We start from the raw sequence: 18,343 nt of genomic DNA, 5'->3' as shown, positions 1-18,343 counted from the left end.
AAAGCAGAATTCCTACTCTCACGCATAAGTTTTCCTATGTAGCTACTAAAATATGAGTTTTTAGACACAACTTCGTCCGCTGCAAGGGCTCCTAAAGGCAGTCCTGCTCTGATACCAAGTCTGTAAGCCCCAGGAGTAGGAAAACCCAGAGCGCGCAGGTACGAGGGGTTTATGTGCATGAGGTCACTACGAAGGACTGCGAGGTCGCCTCGCATTCCCAAGCTTATGGGTAGGCCAAGCAACAGCTCGACACGCCCATGCACACAACACCCACCTCATAGGCTCACGTTAGGCTTTCCAAGCCTGAGTGCTTCACCTTCCTGTGCACTTCACACATACACGCACTGTGCACAGGATACAAGGGTAGAATACAGATTGAATATCACAACATGACCATCTACGACACAAAAGATGGAAATAAAGTTTATATATAGCAACGCTCTACCGAGCAAGATCCGAATGACACGCAAAGGACACATGTCCCATCAGTACATCATACATAGAGGTAGCAAATAGTCTGAGAACAGACAAGATCCAAATTGGACTAAGAGTCCTGAAGATAACCAAGCGGGATCCATAACCAACAAGCCACAGGCTGCTGCTTTAGAAGCGATCCTGCTACTCGACGAAGTGGTCGTCCGTGAACTCGACAAAGTAGCCTCCAGCGTACTGCTCATCATCTGTCGTACCTGTTTGTCGAAAAGCGGGTTCCGGAAAAAGAGGGAGAAAAACCAGGGTAAGTACCAAATGGCACGTACTTGCGAGACAAGACCAGCTATGCTTGCTGGTGGGCGGTGTAAACTTCGCCCGGCTATATGTGGAGTTTAGCGGCAGCAAAGCAACTAACCAATAGAGACACGCTACAACATTCGTCGATTAGAGAAGGTGAGAGAGCGCATAATCTAGCAGTTCTATACTCTGCAAACAAAACCCAGCCGATGCGATCCCCCTTAGCCAAGAGGTACTGGCAAGGCACTCACACAGTTGACAATTTTATTCCATATCCATTGTAGTAGTACTAACTTACTACGCAGATTATTAGCAAATTATTAGCGACCAGATTAGGTGTAAGTTGTTCTATGATCGAGTTAAACAGCTCCAAGTCGTCCATAACCGCGGACACGGCTTATCGATAAGATTTACCCTGCAGGGGTGCACCAATGTTACCATACACGCATGCTCGAACCCGCATAGTCAAGTGCGGAGTCTCACAACAAGACCGTTCCCAGATCTGCAAGAATGCCTAGGGGGGCCACCCAACTAAGCTACCCGTGACGAAGTTCGGCCGTACTCCGAGACGGATCCAGAGGTTGCGTAGGCGTCTAGGCGGGCACTAACGGCCAAGCACTAGATAAGTCGTCTAGCAATTATGCAGTGCAGTACAGAATAAAACACCCGAAGGCAACAGGAAGTAAACACCCGAAGGCAACAGTATATAAACATGCATGCGCCAAATAAAACCAAGGTTGTGCCCCCCTTTTCAACAGACTTGAGAAATGGTAATGGGTGATGGGGGGTCCCGATAAAACCTCCCACGAGTGGTTAGCGCGCTCAGTCTTAGAAACAAATAACAAGAACTCGGGTCCTAGGGGACACAAGCGAGACAAAAATCCGATGCTTTCGCAAAGGGGCTCACCGATGCCTCTGCAATATTATTATCCCATATCAATTTTTAATTGTAGCAAAAGTTATCAACTTTATTTTCGAAAAGGTAGTGCATGTGTCAGCATCCCAACAAGATATCCCGAACATTTCGAGATATCAACAAAAACCCTAAACTCGCCTACGACTCGCAAAGCTGGCAAACAACAAGCAATAGGTAGGGCAAGGAGGTGTTGTTGCGGTCAAAACCCACCGGCGGGCAGCGACGGGCAACACAGTAGAGCCGGGAACAACTTAGGGCTGCGGCTGGCCCTGGTCCCTCCGAGCGACGGCCCGCAAAGCCTCTGGTACACACGTCCGATGCTGGTGCAAGGGTGTGCCACCTGACCTATACCTGGTCAGGAAGGTGATGGAGATGCCTCGCTTAGTTTCCTGCATGGCATACACGTAAACATTAAATACGAGCCTCGATCGGCTCTCAGGTTATCCTGTGAATCGGCTCAAGGAGCCGATCCACCCATGATTCGTACGAGGTGCACGAATATATGGTGGTCCTGCTTGATCAAGATAAAGCTAAAGCGATCTACGACGATTTAGGGTTTTCACCGCATAATCGGATCATCCTACTCACGATTGGGCCTCGCGGTCACGTACGGTGATCGTAAGCCGGTCCTAGACAAGGCCTAAAAACCAACACGAGGTTGATCCTCGGAACATCCTGTCTAGGGCTAGCAAACGACACCCTACGCGTCGCTGGATCCTCCAACCCTTTGTAAGGCCTAACTATTGCAGATATTAAACTAATCCTTGAAGAACAAGGAGCAACCGTAACGGATCGGATCTACTAAATAATGATCAAGCGGGGTGCCGCCCCTACACCTAAGATAGGTGTAAGGGCGGCTAGATGTATAAGGGTTGCACTACGACAGCATATGATACGAAGAACAATGCTAACCCTAACACATCTAAGATAACTATGTTGCTCGCCATCAAAAAGGCTTCAGTACGAGCAACGCATGAACAACAAAGAAGCTTGTGCTGCCTAGATCGCAAGATGCGATCTAGGCAGCATGATGCTTACCGGTAGAAACCCTCGAGACGAAGGAGTTGGCGATGCGCCGAGATTGATTTGTGGTGAACGTTGGTTGTTGTTTATTTCATAAACCCTAGATACATATTTATAGTCCAGGGGACTTTCTAATTTAGGCGTGCACCTAACCGTGCACGGGTAAAACTCTATCTTTTAATCTAAGATGCGATCTACTATATTACAGATACACGGGCAATCTAGCCCAAACTCTTCGTGCAAAGCCGCTTCAGAGATCTTCCACATGTAATCTTCCAAGCCCATCTCCCTTACGGCCCATCTCCTGATTTGGCCAAAATCTGGTGATAACACATGCCCCCCTGGTTTTGGTAATGATAATTTCAAAACCACTCTGTTTTTCCTTCGAAGGGTCATGTCGTGGCAGAGCAGAACCGTTGCAGTATCCTTCATCATGATGCCCTGTCTTCTCAGCTTCTCTGCAAAATTTGATAGCTTTAGCATCACCTCCTCGGAAACTGCAATGGCATTAAATCTCCACTAGGCTCCTTATTATTTGACCGTGCCGATTGGTTAGCCCACTTCATCCCCTTCCTCTGTTCTAGCTATCGGCACCAAAAAACCCTCTTCCCCTGTAGCAATGTCTTCCTCTTCCTCCGTCTCCTCCGGCCTCTCCCTCCAATCCTTCTCCTCGAGCGAGCCGGAGTGGAACTCCGATCATGTGCCAGACGGCGACCTGCCTCTGACCGATGGGGAAGACGACCTCAAGTTCCTCATCGAAGGGGAGCTGATAAGCGAAAGCGAAGACGACCTCCATCCCTGGGTGAAACCCACCTCCTCCGACGGGAAGGGAGAAGAAGTAGAGGAAGAAGAAGAAAAAGAGGAGGGCGGCCCCTCCTCCCCCGCTAAGCTTCTGCCGGCAAAGCGATTCCGCGCTTGGGCGGACAGTGAAGACGATGATGATGACGAGGAGGAAGAGGAGGAGGATGGTACCCGCCGACAAAGCGCTTCCGCTCTTGGGCGGACAGCGAGGATGATGATGATGACGAGGAAGACGAAGCTCCGGCCGAGGGCTGGGGCAGCAGCGACGAGGAACTTCCTGGGAGCAGCGCCGACGACATCGACGATGGCGACGATGAGGACAGCGACGACTAGTAGAGTAGGAGTAGTAGTAGCAGTGCACTAGGCACCAGATCCCCCTTTTGAGAGCCATCGGCTCTTTCCTGTAAAGCCGCTCCTTTGAATTAATGAAAATTGTTCTTCCAATTCATCTTTTAATTAATCCAATTTCAATCCTTCCGCTTGCCACACCAAGACCGATAGCAACGTATCGGATTTTTCTTCCTTAGACGCCCATGAAGCCGGACTCAGATATCGATCAGACCGTCAGTCAAGCACTTCTCAAATTCAGACTGTGATTTGATACCTGACCATGATATTTCGCAATCCTATAGCCGATGACTGTCCATCGGCTATTTTGAGAATCCAGTCTCCTTCCTTTTCTTGCAGCAACAGGACGGCCCATACCCTGTAAAAGACGACGGCTTCCCTTTCCGGCTCCTCTCCATAGCTTTAGCAGCCCTCTTCTGCAAACAGCTCACCGCTTTCGGAGAAGGTCGTGATGCAGGGTCAGCCGATGCAACTCCAATCGGCTCCCAAAAATAGAGCATCTACCAAGTTAGTTGCCCCCCGAGCCTTAATCAAGGCGAGAATATCAGCGAGGATGCACAGATTAAACAAAAAGGCTTTGACCTCCGGTAATCTGGTAATCTGAGACAGCCACCAGGAAAAGTCAGCCAAGCTTGCCCCCATTGATCAGCTTTCTTCCACTGAACGCCGATGTTGTAGATGACACACCAACAACTTAATGATAAAGAGGCTGCCTTGCATGCCAAAATGATGTTACCGCTGAACTGGCGCAAAGGGTTATCGGCTCATTGCAGCTGAGGCTGCTCTCATTGTACATTCCCTCCAAGGAAACAGAAGTTCTTGAAGCCAAACTGAAAACCATCTTGGCGAAAATCTGGGCCTTGAGCACATAGCCGGTAGGTCTTGTGTAATTGTACTAGAGTCGATGGCTGCGCATCGGCTTCGTATATCATGAAAAAAAAAATTTTACTGGCCGATTTTTCTAGTCGGCCCCCAATGTTTCACTGCACACATGTTCATTTGCACGTGTTCATCTGATTAGGTGCCCCCCGAGCCGAATCTGACAGGTAACTGCAGATATCGGCTCTGTAGTTTAGCCAAGGCACCGTATTTGCACGTCGGCTTCGGTAGGATCAATGTCGATTCTTCTTAACTCATCAGCCGACGTAAAACCGCTGCCCAGTAGATCGACGTTGCATACAAGCAGAACATGTGGTGAGGATAATTTTTGGCCGATTGCTGGAATCGGCCTCCATATTGATCGAAGCGCTCAATGAAGGTTTCGTAACGTTCCTTCATAGATCTTTGGGGCCGATCCAAAGGATCGGCCTCGCCACGTTTCTCATCGGTTTGTTCTTGCTACTCGGTCAGGCCAGTGGATAAGACCAGCCTAACCCTGCCCTTCGTCACGTCGATGCGCTCGCAGTCGTCCAAATATACCTGAGAGTGGCTCTTGACCTGCTGCTTCCCAAGCGTTCATGCCAGCCGTTGAAATTTCGGCTGAGTCATCGGCCTGGACGACCTCTACCTCATCTCCATCCCACTGTATTATGCATTGGTGCATCGTGGAGGGAATGCAACAGTTGGCGTGGATCCAATCTCTTCCTAGCAGAACAGCATAGGTGCTCTTGCTATCGACGATGAAGAACATCGTAGGGATAGTCTTCCTTCCTACGGTCAGATCCACGTTCAGAACACCTTGTGCGTCAGACGCCTGGCCATTGAAATCGCTCAATGTTACGTTGGTCTTGATTAGATCCGAGCTAGAGCGTCCCAACCGACGTAGCATAGAGTATGGCATAATGTTGACTGCCGCTCCGGTGTCCACCAGCATCTTATTGACAGGCCTCCCATCGATATAACCTCGCAAGTACAGGGCCTTCGGATATGCAGCAGCTTCTTTCTCGTGGCTTCTCAAAGATAACCGGCCGTGGGCCGCAGTCAAGTTGTGCCACATGTGCCTCATCTAATCCTGGAGCATTGAACTCCGAAGGAAGGATGAACACCATGTTTGTGCCAGCCGATGTCTCATCATCGGCTTTCCTTTGCTTGGGGCGCCACACCATTTTTTGTGGTCGACCCTCTTCATCCAGGGTTCGCTGAATTTTCGCAGCCAGATCAGGCCGCGCCTTTCTTAGCGTGTGCAGGTATAACCTTTCGGCTTCCTCCAAGCCGCGCAATCGCTGAACCCTACGCTTTTGGGAACGGCTGAGTCCATCAGGGCACCACCTTGGACGGTGGTACCTGTCTTCTTCTTCTTCTCCCTCGTCTTCCGAATCCTCGAGATCTTCCATCCGAGGGGACTCAGCGCGTTTGCTTTGTGGTGGGAGAGGCCCTAGACGTTTGAACACGGACACGTTGGCTGCCTCCTTCTTCTTCTGGTTGCATTCTGGGCAATTGCCGATTGTAGGCAATCGGCTCATTCCTGAATCCCAGCAGTGTCTGAAGAAGGGGCAGTCCCAGTGCCTATCTTCGTCGTCCTGCTCCCTCGACTTTTCCTTGGCACGGCGCTCGTACTCCTCCTCATCGCGATTATGCTGACGATGTCTTCTGGCTTCTCTAGCCAGACGATCTCTATCATCATCGTCGCTGGATCGTCGGCGTTGGCTATATTGACTCACATACTTGTTGAGGAGGTGATCGGAGAGAGGTCGCTGATATCTTATGTTCTTCACTTCTCCCTCTGTGACGTAGCGCTTGCCATCGTGACGGAGCCGATCGCGTGGAGCAGCCTCCTCTGTGTCCTTGCTACGAGAGCAGCTGCCCTCGTCTCCATCCTTGCCAGAGTGGTGCCCAGGTCCTACCATGTTGATACTGAACGAGGATCCTGGCTGGCAACCTTCGGGGTAAGTGCACTCCACCATGTTAACGGCGGGAAGGGGTGAGTGTCGACCTTCATGGCGTCTTGGTTGAAAATCAGACGTCCTTGTTCTATCGCCATTTGGATCTCTGCCGACGCCACACCTGCGGTCGTTGGTGGCATGGGAGAGCGAGTTATGCCATTTGCGGTATGGCTTTCCGTTCAGCTCCCGTACCGTGGGGAATTTGAGGCCTTCGGGTATCTTCAACTGCTTCTCCTTGAGTAGGAGGTCGAAGATTTGCTCGATTTGGTCACGTCAAAATCAAACCCTACGGGCGGACCTGGTGGCTTAACCCATTTGCGGGACACGGGGTTGCCCCGAGTCCATTCAGCCACTGCTACCTCTTGATCTCCCGCAGAGCCTTCGTCTTCATCCGCCTCAACCAGGACTACCGCACGCTTGAATTTGTCCTGGTACAAGTCTGGATGGCGCTGTTCATATGCTGACAGTTTCTGAACCATGTGCGCCAGTGAAGGGTAGTCTGCTTGGGAAGCCATATCCTTGATTTGTGAGGCAAGGCCCACCCCTGCCAACTCGACTGCTTATTTTTCAGTCACACGAGCCGAATAACATCGGTTCCTCAGATTTCTGAAGCGCTGGATGTATTCTGCCACAGTTTCTCCACGCTTCTGACGTATCTGTGCTAGATCGGCAAGGCCAGACTCGGAAGCTTCTGAGTGAAACTGCATGTGGAACTGTTCTTCCAACTGCTTCCACGTCCGGATCGAGTCTTGTGGCAACGAAGTGTACCACCCGAAAGCCGATCCCGTGAGGGACTGTGCGAAGAACCTCACGCGTAGTGGATCCGACGCTGAGGCCGTTCCTAGCTGTGCCAAATATCGGCTCACATGCTCGATGGAGCTGAAACCATCCGATCCATCGAACTTGGAGAAGTCGGGAGCCGATACTTGGGTGGTAGCGGGACCAACTCGTATTCATCGGGTACGGCTTGGAATAGCCGATTGTCCTCCTTTTCGGCACCATGCCGAACTGGTCCCCTCGGGATCGTGCGATCTGATCCGCGGTCTTGGCCTGCAGGAGTCGAACTCGAAGATTCGCCGGGGTGGCGTACTTAGCCAGCCATGCTTGCTTTTCCAGCTACGAGCCAACCGCAGGAGCTGAGCTACGGAGGTTCGTCGGGGTGGCATATTTAGCTAGCCACGTACGCTTCTCAAGATGCATTGCCGACGTTCCTCCCGCTTTCCCGAAGTCCCTGCTGTCGCGGCCTGGTTTGTGAGCGCCCGATTACGCGATGCGGCACGTATGTGCACATGTACCCGTGAGGGATCTCCTTAGGCGCCTCATGAAAGAACGGCGGTCACTAGGGTCACCACCGATCTTGTAGACGACGAATGCCGGTGAATTCGGCACTTCTGGTGCTGCCAACGCAAATGGCGGCGGTGGACGGGCTGAGTGGCATCTCTCCTTGGTGTGTCCCGAGAGCTGGTCCTGACGGAGAGTGCGGTGCCTCATGATCTCCTGGATCACCCGGAGAGCGACACGCTCCAAAGTGTTCACCGGAGTTCTCGCAGTGGCGGTGCGGCGAGTGAGCCACCATGTAGTTAATTTCGACGTAGGGACTCAGTACGTCTTCCGACGGGGCGAGAGGTCTATCCCATCGAGCGCACCATCAGCGAGAACCCCTTCCACCCGATGCCATGTGAACGGGTTACGTGAAAAGAGCCGATGAGGTCGGCTTCGAGGATTGCTTTGACCTTGTCATACTTCTTCTTGAGCTCGTCGGTCGGATCCTCGTACGTGATCGGAGTGCCGTCCGCCATCTCGGATGTAGATGGCGATGTGGTTGATGACGAAGCTTGTCCCACCGGGCGTGCGAGAATGTGTTGCGGTCAAAACCCACCGGCGGGCAGCGACGGGCAACACAAGAGAGCCGGAACAACTTAGGGCTGCGGCTGGCCCGGTCCCTCCGAGCGACGGCCCGCAAAGCCTGCGGTACACACGTCCGATGCTTGGTGCAAGGGCGTGCCACCTGACCTATACCTGGTCAGGAAGGTGATGGAGATGCCTCGCTTAGTTTCCTGCATGGCATACACGTAAACATTAAATACGAGCCTCGATCGGCTCTCAGGTTATCCTGTGAATCGGCTCAAGGAGCCGATCCACCCATGATTCGTACGAGGTGCACGAATATATGGTGGTCCTGCTTGATCAAGATAAAGCTAAAGCGATCTACGACGATTTAGGGTTTTCACCGCATAATCGGATCATCCTACTCACGATTGGGCCTCGCGGTCACGTACGGTGATCGTAAGCCGGTCCTAGACAAGGCCTAAAAACCAACACGAGGTTGATCCTCGGAACATCCTGTCTAGGGCTAGCAAACGACACCCTACGCGTCGCTGGATCCTCCAACCCTTTGTAAGGCCTAACTATTGCAGATATTAAACTAATCCTTGAAGAACAAGGAGCAACCGTAACGGATCGGATCTACTAAATAATGGTTAAGCGGGGTGCCGCCCCTACACCTAAGATAGGTGTAAGGGCGGCTAGATGTATAAGGGTTGCACTACGACAGCATATGATACGAAGAACAATGCTAACCCTAACACATCTAAGATAACTACGTTGCTCGCCATCAAAAGGCTTCGCATGCGAGCAACGCATGAACAACAAAGAAGCTTGTCTTTGCCCTAGATCGCAAGATGCGATCTAGGCAGCATGATGCTTACCGGTAGAAACCCTCGAGACGAAGGAGTTGGCGATGCGCCGAGATTGATTTGTGGTGAACGTTGGTTGTTGTTTATTTCATAAACCCTAGATACATATTTATAGTCCAGGGGACTTTCTAATTTAGGCGTGCACCTAACCGTGCACGGGTAAAACTCTATCTTTTAATCTAAGATGCGATCTAGTATATTACAGATACACGGGCAATCTAGCCCAAACTCTTCGTGCAAAGCCGCTTCAGAGATCTTCCACATGTAATCTTCCAAGCCCATCTTCCTTACGGCCCATCTCCTGATTTGGCCAAAATCTGGTGATAACAGGTGTATCTCGGATATATAGGTAACAGGTGAAATAGGATACGTGACACAACAGAATCGCAACATAGGGATAGCAATAGATCAAAAGAGCATGTAAATGTAAAATAGGTGAAGGGGTGGGCTCGCCTGTCAGATCAGCGGTAGAAGCACAGGCACGATCCTCCTGGGGGTGCTCGTACTCCTGCTCGAACTGCTCTGCATCGGCGTCTACTCGAGAAGAACCAAATAACACATACAAGGAAAGTATAGCACAAATCAATACAAGTATGCAATGCCCAATTAAAGATATGAATTATGCCATATTACTCAAATTAATTTCAGATTTAAATATGTCCAAATTTTAATTGTTCAAAACCCAAAACAAACTTCATATTCTCATCAGATGGATATAAAGTTTGCCAGATTTGGAATTCAAAAAGTGCCAATTTAATTTGTTTGAAATTTAGGCAGATTTCAAAATGCGAAAAAGAAAAGGAAAAGAATTTCGAATTTGGGACAGATTTGGGCGGGAGTTGTTTTGCACTGAGGTGGATCTAGCCCTTGACGCTTACAGGTGGGACCTTGGCCACGTCAGCGTTAGCATGTCATAGCCCATAAAGGTTGGATTTAATCCGCGCGTGAGGGGATTCGAACCCGGGTCTCCTCGGTGAGGTCCAGAGGACGGAGCCACTGCGCTGCGATTCGATTTCTGAAAGCAGAAATACTTCAGACAGGAAAAGGATTGTCTCCGGGATAGCTGAGAAGAAAAAAAACGTGGCAGATGTGTACTGTTGGCAGATTTATGCACAGTTTTTAAAGTGTTGCTTGCGACGAAACTGGGCAGTACTATGCGAGGGTTTCGACGGGTTGGGAGAGAGGGATGTGGGGGGAGGTGAACAGAGTGAAGAATGGCCGAAGTGGTGCTCTGTGTCGCCGGCGTTTCTCACCGGAAAACAGGTCAGCGACACGGTCGACGAACAACAAAAACTGCAAACAGTTTTTGGGTGGATTTCGAAATGACGTGGGCGTCGTGATTCTTCGTCGATTTGAGTGATTCAAAACTCTAAATCGTAGCCCGTGATGTTGTGCATCCAGTGGATCCAGTGGCTCGTGCTGAGATGGTCGGTGCCGCCGGCAGAGTTCGTCGGAAAACGGCACCGTGGCAAAGGCGTCGGCAGTGGTGCGTACCCCATGTCGAGCTCGGTTTCGTTGAGAAGGGGAAGGAGAGGTGTGGCTGCTGCTGCTGCTCACCTCGGTGGTGTCGGTGGTGAGAGGGACGTGGCGAAGAAGTCGGAGACGAGGATGACGAAGTAGACGGGGTAGACGGCGACGTCCGTGACGAGCTCGAGCGGCTACCGGTGGCGGTCGGCTTCGGGACGACGTCCAGGACGAAGAGGAGAGGTAGGGGAACCTTTTCCCACGCTCAGGTGGCGTCGATGCAGGCCATGGCGGCGGTGGCGCTCGACGTTGACTCGAGCTGTTTCTCTCGGTAGGGTTTTTTCCAGGGAGGAGATGGAGAAGATGGGGAGGAAGGTGGCGGCGGCGCTCGATGGGGAAGGGGCTAGGGTTCCTGGAGAGGGTGCTGCGTTACTTAAGGGGAAGGGAGGAGCCGCGCGATGGAGGTTGGAGGGGACGTGGCGTCCAGGGGACTCGCCATGCTCGATATGGTGTCGTTCTCCGACGTGGAAAGGAGGGCGACGATGGGGACCTCGTACCCCTTCAGGTAAGTGGTCATGGGCCAGGCCATCAGGTGGGCTTCGGTGGGTTTGCCCACGGTGAGAAAGAGAGAAAAGCTGGGCCACCTTTGGTGGGCTGCCAAGGTGAGAGGGGTGAGAGGAGAGATGGGCTCCGGCTAGAATAGGTTAGGGTTTCTTTTTATTTATTTCTTTCTCTCTTTTCTGATTTTTATTTTCTTGTCAAAATACAAAACTGTTTTATGTATTGGAGGAAAGGAATTGTTTGAAATTTGAAGAGAGAAGAATATGAGAAGATCACCATATCACATGTGATGATAGAAGAAGAATAAAAGAAGGGATTATGCATAGAGCTAGAAAGGAAGAATAGCTCCATGATTTTATGTACAAAAATATATTGGTTGTTTTACATATCAAACCAATTACTTGGGATGGAGTATCTCCAACCCAATCATAAATTGGTTTGAGCAAAGAAGAGGTTAGGGTTGACACCAAATTTTAGAAAATTTGGCCATGACCTTTTTGTTTTAGGGTTTAAGAGATGGGGAAGATGGTGTGCCTTTCTTGGAACATCACAAGAGGAGGGGATGAACCAAGATAGAGGAAGAGAGGAAGAACAACAAGCAAACAAAGCAGAGCCAAAACCAAATGCAATTTAGTAAAACCAAGATGATTAAATGCATGAGTGCAACATGATGACATGCACAAATGCAAGAAAAGTAAAAGGACTAAGGTGTTACTCTTGGGATGTTACAGAGGAGCTTTGCGCCTCGAACTACCCTTGTCCACCGGACTACCGCGTCCCCGCCGGCTGGAGCCTAAGCGCCGGAGGCGTGCCGGTCCCTCCCGTCCCTCAGGGTACTGCGCGCCGGGCGGCCATCACGAACCACTACTACCTCGACCTCACGCCGGAGCAGCGGATGAATCCCCGCTGGCATCCCGACAACCAGCAGACTTGGGACGCCTTCTTCATCAATCGGTGTGAGAGGGCGCTCGCCAGGTATGAGGAGGACGGTCTGCCTCCTGGGAACTTCCACGAGGCCGGCCGTCGGCTATGGTGGGGCGGTCGAACTCTACAGAGCGTCATGGACTACATCACGGCCGGCGATATCCCCCGCCTGCGGTACCCTCAGTACCAGTCGAGGTTCGAGCCACGAGCGCAGCCCGATGACAGCGACGACGACAGCGACGGCATCGACGACGACGGTGGCAACTTAGAGGGCGACGACTACCAGTACAACGGCGGAGACTACGAAGACTACGAGTATGCATATTATAGGCCTAGGCAGGAGTATGACTAAATCACTCCAATATTCCAAGATGTACTCCTAAGCCTAGGCATGTCCTTCACATCATTGGTGGTAGTTCAAATTTCATGTATCATCAGTGGTATCTCGAATCAATCGAATCATTCGAAAATGGACACCAAACACATCACATATAATATAATTCACATGATCCATTCCAACAAAGTTTGGTACAATAAATTATTACACATCATTTCTTCCCTTGTGTCCCTTGCTTACGATTGTGCCGTATCCATGGAGCATCCTCATCATTTAACCGAATGCTTGGATCAGTGTTCACTTTGAAGGGCGGAATTTCCCCAAACATATTATAATCTTCTGACATGTCTGTCTTGTCCTCCACTCCCACGATGTTTTTTTTCCCTGAAAGAACTATGTGGCGCTTTGGATCATCGCATGATGTACTCGTTTTCTTATCTTTCCTTTTCCTCGGTTTGCTACTCATGTCCTTCACATAGAAAACCTGAGCGACATCTTTGGCTAGGACGAATGGTTCGTCAAGGTAACCAAGATTGTTGAAATCCACCATTGTCATTCTGTATTGCTCGTCCACCTTTACCCCACCTCCTGTTAGCTTGAACCATTTGCACCGGAACAAAGGGACCTTGAAGGAGGGTCCATAGTCAAGTTCCCATATCTCCTCTATGTAACCATAATATGTGACCTTTTGCCCATTCTCGGTTGCTGCATCAAAGCGGACACCATTGTTTTGGTTGGTGCTCTTTTTATCTTGGGCGATCGTGTAAAATGTATTTCCATTTATCTCGTACCCTTGGAAAGTCGTTATAGTCGAAGATGGTGTCTTGGCCAACATGTACAGCTGATCTCCAACATCATTGTCATTCATTAAATGTTTTCGCAACCAACCGCCGAAAGTCTCCATGTGGGCCTTTCTAATCCAGGATTTAGGCTTTCCCGGGTTGTCCGAGCGTAAAATATTCTTGTGTTCCTCGAAGTACGGAGCCACCAAGCTGGAATTTTGCAGAACTGTGTGGTGTGCTTCAGTCATAGAATGGCCGTCCATACATATCGTTGATTTCCTTCCGATCATGCCTTTTCCACTTAGTCTCCCCTCGTGCCGCGATTGAGGAATACCAATCGGCTTAAGGTCAGGAACATAGTCAACACAAAACTCAATTACCTCCTCATTTCCATAGCCCTTGGCGATGCTTCCTTCTGGCCTAGCACGGTTAATAACATATTTCTTTAATACTCCCATGAATCTCTAAAAGGGGAACATATTGTGTAGAAATACAGTACCGAGAATGGAAATCTCTTCGACTAGGTGAACCAGGAGGTGCGTCATAATATTGAAGAAGCATGGTGGGAACACCAACTCGAAACTGACAAGACATTGGACCACATCGTTCTGCAACCGTGGTAGATCTTCTGGATTGATTACCTTCTGAGAGATTACATTGAGGAATGCACATAGCTTCACAATGGCTGCTCGAACATTTTCCGGTAGGAGCCCCCTCAAAGCAATCGGAAGCAATTGCGTCATAATCACGTGGTAGTCGTGAGACTTCAGGTTTTGGAACTTTTTGTCCGCCATGTTTATTATTCCCTTTATATTCGACGAGAAGCCAGACGGGACCTTCATACTGCTCAGGCATTCAAAAAAGATGACATTCTCTTCTTTGGTAAGAGCGTAGCTGGCACGACCTTGAAACCATTCCGGATGCCGGTCATCTGGGTCTTTCAAACGTTGCTGGTCCTGCCGTGCTTCCTTTGTATCATTTGTCTTCCCATACACGCCCAAGAAGCTTAGCAGGTTCACGCAAATATTCTTCGTAACATGCATCACGTCGATTGCAGAGCGGACATCTAGGACTTTCCAATATTCTAGCTCCCAAAATATAGATTTATTCTTCCACATGGGTGCGTGCCCGTCAACTCCCTGCGGAACAGATTGTCCGCCAGGACCCTTTCCAAAGATGACTTTCAAATCCTTAACCATATCAAATACCTCCGCACCAGTACGTTCCGTAGGCTTCGGCCGGTGATCTGCCTTGCCGTTGAAATGCTTGCCTTTCTTTCTTACGTTATGATTTCGGGGAAGAAATCAACGATGCCCCAGGTACACTTTCTTCTTACAATTACCAAAATATACACTTTCAGTCTCATGTAAGCAGTGCGTGCATGCATTGTATCCCTTATTTGTCTGTCCCGAAAGGTTACTAAGAGCAGGCCAATCGTTGATGGTTACGAAAAGCAACGCTCGTAGGTCAAATTCCTCTTCTTTGTGCTCATCCCACACACGTACACCAGGTCTGCCCCACAACTGTAAAAGTTCATCAACTAATAGCCTTAGGTACACATCGATGTCGTTGCCGGGTTGCTTCGGACCTTGGATGAGCACTGGCATCATAATGAACTTCCGCTTCATGCACAACCAAGGAGGGAGGTTGTAGATGCATAGAGTCACGGGCCAGGTGCTATGGCTGGAGCTCTGCTCGCCAAAAGGATTCATGCCATCTGTACTTAGACCAAATCTTATGTTCCTTGCGTTAGCTGCAAAATCTTTGAACTCTCTGTCGATCTTTCTCCATTGCGTTCCATCAGCGGGGTGTCTCAACTCCCCGTCGGACTTACGGTCCTCTTTGTGCCATCGCAACAACTTGGCATGCTCTTTGTTCCTGAACATACGTTTCAACCGTGGTATTATAGGAGCATACCACATCACCTTGGCGGGAACCCTCTTCCTGGGTTTCTCACCCTCAACATCGTCACCAGGGTCATCGCCTCTGATCTTATAACGCAATGCAGTGCATACCGGGCATTCATTCAAATTCTCGTATTCACCGCGGTAGAGGATGCAGTCGTTAATGCATGCATGTATCTTCAGAACCTCTAAACCTAGAGGGCAGACAACCTTCTTTGCTTCGTACGTACTGGCGGGCAACTCGTTATTCTTTGGAAACATATTCTTCACCATTTTCAGCAACTTTTCAAATCCTGAGTCAGATAGCCCTTCCTGTGCCTTCCATTTCAGCAAATCCAGTGTGCAGCCCAGCTTTTTCAGACCATTATCGCATCCTGGGTACAGCGACTTTTTGTGATCCTCTAACATGCGATCCAAATTCTCCCTCTCCTTTTCAGTTTCGCAGCCTCTCCGTGCATCAGCAATGGTCCGACCAAGATCATCAACGGGCTCATCACGTGCCTCTTATTCACCTTCCCCTTCACCTTCCCCTCCTTTAGCATCCTCCATGAAAGTATCACCGAAATGATCAGGATAGTTGTCATCGATGATATCAGCCCCTTCTTCATCTTCTTCCATTCTAACCCCTCTTTCTCCATGCTTGGTCCAACAATTATAGCTTGGCATGAAACCCTGCCGAAGCAGGTGCAGGTGAACGTCTCTTGAGGAAGAGTAACCCTTCTGATTCTTACAGGCAGCACATGGACAGATAACAAAACCCCCACTGCTTGTTCGCATTAGCCACTACGAGGAAATCTTTCAAACCCGTAATGAACTCGCCGGAGAGTCGGTTACCGTACATCCATTGCCGATTCATCTGCATTATCTTTACCTACTAATAAAGGAAGTAAGGTTTCTCCCCAAATTTTCGTCCGTTTTGTAATTAGCTCTAAAGTTGTTGAAAATTACCCGCACTGCCACCCATTAGCTACGTAGGGGTTCGTTTATAGCCAGCGAAAAAACAGGAAAGAACACGCACGCACGATGACGCCGCCCACAACTCCCATCGTGTTTTCCCCAATAGCTTGTTCTCCGCGCCGCCGTCCTCTGGCTGCCCGTCGACGCACCTGCTCTCCGCCGCCCGTTTCCTATTCTCTCCCCCGCGGACGCCTGCCGGCTACAGCGCCGCCGCCTGCCCCAACGTCCCGCTTCCCACCTCAGCAGGCCCAGCACCCTGCACCTGTCGCCCGTGTGCATCGACCGAATTCCTGCCGCTGAGGTTTCACTCGATCGGGGATTGGAAACACATGTTCCTGTACTGCTCTCAAGACGATGGGAACCAGAAGCGGCCGGATTTGATCACATGCAGCCAAGGGGATGCGACTTCGTGAAGGTGCGGAAACCGGCGAGATGCAACTCCAAATATTTTTACGAGCTCATCGAGTGCCCCGGTCTGCAGTAACTCTATGTGATCCACCAGGCCAGCAGCTCATAGTTATCTATTTTTTTATTCCCTCTAGAATCATGTGCGGATCCTGGTTGCTTGCTTGGGCTCTTGGTCTGAAATTCTAACCGGTGTCTCTAGCTGAGGAAGAAGTCGAATTATTGGTTGCTGAATTCCTTGACGTTGGGAGCAAAGTAATCTATTTATATCCTCCGTTGTTTTATGTACACCTTGCTGCCCAGCACGTTTAATTTCAGTCATTATTTTCTTTGGCAACTCTTAGGCAGCTCAAGCCGAAGAATCACATAAAAAGGAGTCACCAAAAAAAAGGAGCTAAAGTATGAATGGAGTTATCTAAAAGGGTCCAAGGAGATGCGGTTTGAGAATACATTTTATTTCAAGTAGTAATTTAACTGCTCATTTTCTTATATGAGCGACGCAGGAGCCCGAAGCATTTTCCAACCTTGAATTGTCCCTTCTTGTACATCTCTACAAGGTACCATGTCTAAGTCTGAACTGATTTTATATAAACTGTAGTTCATGGTTGCACTTGAATGGTTGTCAATTCAGAGCATACTTGATATCAGTATTGTAGGGCGACGTACGAAATCTTTTGAGCTCGGAAGAAGAAAGAACGATCTTGCTTCTAATCAGTGGTTGCAATTGAGTGGTTGCTGTGAAATGTGCTATGTAGTGGACATAATTGATGCTTACTACAAAATTGACTACTTTTTATCACTGAAAGATTTGCATTGCGTTATTCTGTAATTCATATGTACGAGAAGTGTGATAATTTTAATTATTGGGTAGTTCGCGTATATAAAGTTATTTAGTCCCTACTAATCTGGCGAATTGGAAAATGGGCAGTTTCGCAGACCAACGAGCGAGAGCAAAGGGCAGAGCCATGTGAAGGAGGAGGTTGAGGAGGCTAAGCGCAAGTGAATAGTTGTCGCACTCAGTAAGTTATCTGATGGACGATGGTGAAGGTAAATAGTTTTTTTTGTTGTGGTTGGGTCGTTTCGATCAGGGCGGACATGTGAATTGTGGGTTTTCAGAAGAGATATGTGCCCTAAAATCAACCCAAAATAAAAGAAATTTAGCTGACTGAGAGACACTATTAGACACCAGAAAAGTGATGAAAATATATCCTCAAACATTCGCGACGGTTGTTGCATTTTCGTAAAATAATATTCAGTAAAATAAAGCCGCCGCAACGCGCGGGCATATTTCCTAGTTATTATATAAAGTATATAATTAACCATCATGCATTTGTTAAACTAACTAGCTACAAATAATAGAAATTAAACAATGAACTACACACATGCATATTTTATCAATGACACATGAAAGGTTCAAGTTGCTAACCGTGATCGAGGAGGAAAAAATAAATGAGAAAGCTCAAGTGTGGCTCGGACACTTCATATCATGTTTGTTTCATGCTCTCGGGTATTTCATCGAACACCTTGTGTGCATAAGAGGAACCAAAAGCAAACCCACCACCCCCTTGTGAAGATTGTGAAGAGAAGTGGCACCAAATGGCTAAGTGAAGTGTGCTGAGCTGCATTTATAGGGATGGGCCTTTAGGGGCTGTTTGGATTAGAGCCCCGAGCTGC

At 49.2% G+C, this 18,343-nt stretch overlaps 1 long non-coding RNA gene across 1 annotated transcript; it reads right to left on the bottom strand.

The window, feature by feature from the left end:
- Positions 1-345: 345 nt before the first annotated feature.
- LOC139838658 (uncharacterized) lies at positions 346-11,218 on the bottom strand. Its single transcript, XR_011756364.1, has 3 exons — positions 10,893-11,218; positions 9,789-9,869; positions 346-689 (listed from the first exon to the last, which is right to left on the bottom strand). It is a non-coding gene; the product is annotated as an uncharacterized lncRNA (long non-coding RNA).
- Positions 11,219-18,343: the final 7,125 nt, after the last annotated feature.

Source organism: Lolium perenne, chromosome 3 (assembly GCF_019359855.2).
Source record: "Lolium perenne isolate Kyuss_39 chromosome 3, Kyuss_2.0, whole genome shotgun sequence".
In the NCBI taxonomy this organism is placed as follows: domain Eukaryota; kingdom Viridiplantae; phylum Streptophyta; class Magnoliopsida; order Poales; family Poaceae; genus Lolium; species Lolium perenne.
The sequence above is the reverse complement of the archived record's forward strand: the minus strand, read 5'-3'. Positions and strand labels throughout refer to the sequence as shown.